General features: G+C 31.3%; 1 long non-coding RNA gene across 4 annotated transcripts in view; it reads right to left on the reverse strand.

Annotated features, from left to right (window-relative positions):
- Positions 1-3139, reverse strand: part of LOC133782972 (uncharacterized) — a 50560-nt gene extending 47421 nt beyond the window's left edge. For all 4 annotated transcript variants that reach the window (XR_009870747.1, XR_009870746.1, XR_009870745.1 and 1 more), the window contains exons 1-2: positions 3027-3139; positions 2877-2921 (exon numbers count right to left, since the gene is read on the reverse strand). This is a non-coding gene — a long non-coding RNA (uncharacterized LOC133782972). The remainder of the gene's footprint in view (positions 1-2876; positions 2922-3026) is intronic.
- Positions 3140-6559: the final 3420 nt, after the last annotated feature.

The raw sequence follows: 6559 nt of genomic DNA on the forward strand, positions 1-6559 counted from the left end.
TTGCACGAACGATCGAACAGGGCTCGGGAATATAGGGGGAGGCGATATATCACCTATGGGGGGTGATATATCAGCTCCAAGTGTGATTTTTGATAAGTTTGTGAATTTGATTTTAGAAATAGCCTTAACCACTTAGATCTACCTTTGAACGATTTTGACTGAGTTCTGGGCGTCAGTTGAACAAAAATTCAAATCATTTTCATTTTATAATCATTTATTTATTCAATTTAAAAGGGGTTAGTTTCACTCCTTGAACTCTATAAATAGGACCTAGTACTCAGCCATTTTCTTCATTCTTCAAGCATTAGATCAGAGCCTCCAAGGTGCTAGTGCTACTGTAGAGAGATACACTTGGGTTTGGGATAAAAGCTTTATTATTCTAAGCTTTTCTAAACATTTGGGAAGTGAGGTTTAGTGTGATTTCGGTATTGTGGTTGGACCAATCCATAAGATCATTCAAGGTATTCCTATCCCTAAGTTCAGTTCTCCATGATTCTATAGTTTTCTTTTATTCAAAACCTAACTCTTGTTTATTATTCTTGATTAGGTATTTAAGTTATTGAAACTTAAGGTTCTTCTTGGATGATTTAGTGTTCTTTTCATCTCTTTTTCTTTAGATTCTCACCATTTTTACTGTTGGTTTATAGGAGTGTTCTAATCTCATTCTTGTTCCCAAATATCCTGACTTTTGGTAAGGAAAATAGGTTAGATATATGTGTTTATATGTTATGATATGTTTTATGCTATAATATGATATATATGTTATGTTATATGTTTTATAGTCCTTGGGCATATGACTTGCTTAGCTAGCAGGCCCCACAAATTTATGGGCATGTGACTTGCTTAGCTAACAAGCCCCAAGAAGTATGATGGCCATTGTAGTCCTATACGATATATGTTTTTTATAGTCATATGTTTTATAGTGTACGTTTATGATATAGTCGTATGCTTATGATTTATGTTATATGTGGTTAGTAGATTTTCCTTGTTGGGCATTAGGCTCATTCCTTTATTTTTAGTGTGATGCAGGAAAATGATTATGGAAGGCGGAAGGATTCTTGGCAGCTTGGCTTGTGTGTTAAGGATGAATGGACTGTGTGGACTGCGTGTCGATCGAGGATGATGTTATTTAGTCTTTTGAATTATGTTTTTTTTTTCCGCACTTTGTTTTTAAAAAATTGAATTAAATTTTATGTTTTATGTTTTATAAACAATGGGATCCCATACCATAGCATATTTTATTTAATATTTTTATCCTATTTTGTATTGGTACAATATTTTGGGTTTTTAATAAAGTTATGTTATTTTTTATGTTTGTATCCAAATAGTAGTAGCTATATATGTCTAGGTAGTTTTAACGATCCAATATCTTAGAAATAGTTGGGTTATTACACAAAATTCAGCAACATAATTCAATTACCATTTTCTATTTCTTTTAAATCACAAAATTTGTTGAACAAATTTTAATACGTCATATTTACTCCATAAAATAATCCATTAAGCCTTTTCTAATATCTCATAAAATAGTAATTCTATTTATTATTTAAATGGCATAGAAAATGGGACAAATTTTGTAGCTATTTAGAAATACTTAATAACTCTCTTATTTCCTTTAAAAAATAATTTTTCTAATAAAAAAAACTACATGTTTTTAAATATGAAAATTTATAAATAAAGTGTCGAAAAATACATTTTCATATATATTATTTAAGACTTAAATTATTTAGGTGTAGGACTCATTAGTCTTAAATAAAATAATTATTTTAGCTTAATAACTCAAAGTTTCGGTAACTATTTATTTTGTTTAAAAATCAGGAGTGAATTTATACCATATTCTTTTTCATATATTTAAATAAAAAAACTACACTTAAATAAAAATGTGAAAAATACATATTTACTTTTTTAAATACCACATTTATATATACATAGCTTAGGGTTTAATTTATTTGATGCACTAGTATTATTTATCTCTCTTAAAAGACCTTTCTTATTTTTAATCCAAAGTTTCAGCAACTATTTATCCAATTAAATTGCAAACTTGGATTAAAACTTTGTTTTTGTTTCATAGAAGTCACAAAAATTTGCACGTATTATGTTGTTTAAAAACACTTTTAACATGTGGAAAAAAAATGTGCCCTTTTTATTTACATAAAATCAAATACCACTAGAGGCATCACAAGTGCATTTCAAACATTGTTTCACCATTTTACTCACAAAATATATATAAAAAAAACAGCAAGCATAATTAACATAAAACCACTTTTAAATCATGTTTAAACAATTACTTAAACCAAAACTTCATGTATAGTCAAATCATCATTTATAAGAGACTTAAGACAAATTCCCAATTTAACCAAATAACCTAGCATATTTCTAATGAGTATATGTGACATCAAATAAAAATGATCAGCATGCATCAATTACCCCTGTAGGCCAAGACCCTCATAGCATGTTTCAAATCTTTAATGTTTCCAAAACTCAAGAAAATCCTAACATATTTCTAAGACCACAATTTCCATCATGACATACAAACCAAATATGAATCATCACGTAAAAAAAAAGATCACTAGTTACCAAAAGCATAAGCACAACACATATGAGACTCTAGCATGCCTATTAATAATACATCATAACCAAACACGCAATCTCATAAGTATGATTATCAATATAAACGAAAAACATCATGAACCCTAGATTTATACTAGGCTGAATCCCCCAATCAAAACTACCAAGATCAACATAACACCATACATCATATTTAGGTATTCTCAAAACAACCTCAATCAACACATGGCAAGAATTTAAATAGAAATCAAAACATCAACAATCCCTTCAACATAAAAATAAATCAATAACAAGGCTTAGAGATCAACTACCTCATTTGATAGCAATCAACTCACAATGTTGATCTCCCTTGGCACCTATAGAATTCAAACACCACAAGGAGAAGAAAGAAAAATCAACACTTAGAATTGAGGAGATGATTTAGACTTATAAGAATCAAACCAAAACATACAAGACCATACCTATAGAATTCGAACCCCTCATCTTTTCTCCTCCTTCTTCTTCTTCCTTTCTCCTTCTCCTTCTCTCTCTAGCTCTCACACACCCTCTCTCTCTCTCTAGCCGTCGATCACCAAGAGCATAATGGCCCTCTTTTTTCCTTCCTTTCCTTTTTATCTAACCCTAGAGACACTAATCTAGCCTAGTGGAAATGGGTAAGTTTCCCAAATCAAATAATTTTCTCTATTTGTTTTTATTTTATTGTTTTCAAAAAAAATAATAATGAATATAATAAAAAGATGACAACCTCCTCCTTCCCATTTTAACTATCATCATCAATTTAATTTATTTAATTTCCTAATAAAATAGGAAAAGAAATCACATCTTTCCCACTATGCCTCACACGCCTCTCTCTCTAATTTCCCTTTTTTAATTCATATAATTAAATAAATAAATCAAATAAAAGGAAATAATATGTAGGAAAAACTATTGCATGCTCACCATACAACCATGCACATGCACACACCCAAGTGCTAAGGTGCATCACTACCTACCATGCACCTTGATGCATTCAACCAAAATTCATTTTCTTACTAATTAAATTAGTAAATAAATAAAACAACTAACAATTAAATTCACATAATACCTACCAAACAAATCAAACAATTAAAATAATTTCTAACACCTAACAATTATTAATAAAACAAAGCACAAAATTAATTAATCTAAATAAAAAATTTGGTGCACTACACTCGAAGCAGTGGTGAAGAATTTTCTTTAAAAAGAAGAAAGGGTCGACTTGGAAGGAATTTGATACTTCAACTCGAAGGGGTATCAACTCATGAGTCAGCTCGAATAGCGAAAGATATCAGAATAAAAGTAGATGACGATTTAAAATATTGTTCTACCTTTTAAGGAGATTAATTAGTTACGATATTTGCGATGATATTTTAGATTAAAATTCAAATTCAAAAATAGATATCTTCTAACTTCTCCCTAAAAGTGTGGGAGAGGAAATATGATACTAGTCCTATAAATAGACTGGTCATTATTCTTTATTTTAGTGTGTTCACGTCTTGTACTAAAAAAACTCTGGGAAAATAGTGTTAAAGCTATAACTCTCATTTTCCCTATTTGTTTCTGAGTTTCAAATTTAAACCACTAGGCTTAAATCTAAATCACGTCTCTTTAAACCATAAAGCATAACGTTGAAAATCTAAACCACAACTACTAAAAATTTAAACCTCTAAGCTTAAAATTTAAATCACGTCTCTTTAAACTATAAATTTAAATAATAAAACGTAACATTTAAAATCTAAGCCACAACTCTTTAAAATTTAAACCATTAGTCTCAAAATCCAAACCTCGTCTCTTTACACTATTAATTTAAACTATAAAGTATAATGTTTAAAATCCAAACCATAACTCCTTAAAATTTAAACCACAAGGCTTAAAATTTAAACTACTAGGCTTAAAATCTAAACCACATATCTTTAAACTATAAAGCATAACGTTTAAAATCTAAAGTACAACTCCTAAAAATTTAAACCACAAGGCTTAAAATTTAAACCACTAAGCTTAAAATTTATACTGCGTCTTATTAAACTATAAATTTAAATAATAAGGCATAACATTTAAGGTTTAAACCACAACTCCTTGACATTTAAACCATTAGTCTTAAAACCACGTCTCTTTACACTATAAATTTAAACTATAAAGTATAACGTTTAAAATCTAAACAATAACTCTTAAACCACGTCTCTTTCCCTCTACGGATCACTCCTTGAATGATGACTGGCTCTGCAAACCAACACGAGTCTTCCAACATACTTTTTCCTCAATCACACGCTTCCTAAGAAAACTTCCCAAGAGGTCACCCATCATGAGACTACTCCAGGTCAAGCACGCTTAACTTTGGAGTTCTCAAGTGATGGGCTACCGAAAAGAAGATGCATCTTGTTGGCATAGGTAGTACCCATCAATTCATTTAAGCCATCTTCAATTGTGTAGTCGCATACTTGCACAGTCTTAGAATCATCACACTTGACCTTCCCTAGGCGATGTGGGATTGCACAACTTTTACCCAATTTTTCCCCCTGCGGATCACGAGATTCTGTCTATCACAATACCCCCCCCCTAGGGGTCAAACGTCCCCGTCGGCCACACTTCCGGCTGAGTCAAGGCTTTGATACCATTTATAACACCCCACGTCACTATGGCTGCTTCCTGGAATGACGACTAACCCTCCAAACCAACACGAGTCTTTCCATGGCGCGTTGTCCTCACTCGCACGCTTCATGGGAAAACTTCCCAAGAGGTCACCCATCATGAGACTACTCCAGGTCAAGCACGCTTAACTTTGGATTTCAAGTTGGAACCTAATTTTTTTTTTTTTTTTTTTGAAACCGAGTTGGAACTTGATTTTTAATATTAACTTAAAAGCATACAAAAAATCACTTAAAAACTAAACAACATCATTCATTTAGGTTCAAACTACATAAAATTATCAGTCTTACAAGTTTAATCTAACTAAAAGCTTGAAGTTGCATTGTAAATGAGAGATAAGTGTATAGGAGAAGACTAATAGTTAACCGATAATAATGTATTAAAAGAAATATAAATATTTTTTTAATATTTTTAAAGGAATAGAAATAATTAAATACTTTTTCATATATATTATACGTAACTGGATTGGATAGATTTTTAATTGGATTTTGACAGTTTCATCTACCATCTGATCCCATCCAATCAAATTGTATTTGGATATCTAATTTTTGTAATTAGATTAGAGTGGTTCGGTGTAGTTAGATTGGTTTGAATTATGCCCACCCCTAGACTGGAGGATCGAACCATCCTCCTTCTCGTTGAAGAGGAGACATGTGGGTGAAGTGAGCTAATTAAGCTCACACCACAGGCCAAATACAGAGCCTAATTCACAATAAATTGTGATTGAATGTCTATCATTCAACTACACTAAGATATGAAACTTAATTAAATAATTTTTTTTTAAAATGAATTAATTAAATATTTTTTATTACTCGAATTAAAGGAAGCTGATTGTAACAAATTGAGTAACTAATTTTGTAATTCTGGAAACCTATACTATCGATAATTCTAAAAATAGAGGTTCACGATGACATTGGTAAGTCAATTCGAGTGTGCTAAAACGATGTCACAATTGAATCCAAAACGGGACTGGTGGAGGATCGAACCCTCCTCCTCCTCCTCGATGAAAAGGAAATATGAGGGCCAAGTGAAATAAGCTCATGCCACAGAACAAATACAAAGCCTAGTTAACAATAAATTGTGATTGAATGTTAACCAAAACGATGTCATAATTTGTCTGAATTTAAGTCAGTTTTCAGGGTTGATCCACTATATAACAAGAATGTATTAAGACCCTTTATTGACCTTTTGGTAAGAGCTTCAGTAATTGTGGATTTTATTTGGTGGGAGAGAAACACAATCCATCATGGAGAGCATCCGAAGCATCTTCATAAACTGTCTGAGTTAATTAACAGGCGTATTCAGGAATGGGGGGATATAAATGTGATGG

This window comes from Humulus lupulus, chromosome 6 (assembly GCF_963169125.1).
Source record: "Humulus lupulus chromosome 6, drHumLupu1.1, whole genome shotgun sequence".
Lineage (NCBI taxonomy): Eukaryota > Viridiplantae > Streptophyta > Magnoliopsida > Rosales > Cannabaceae > Humulus > Humulus lupulus.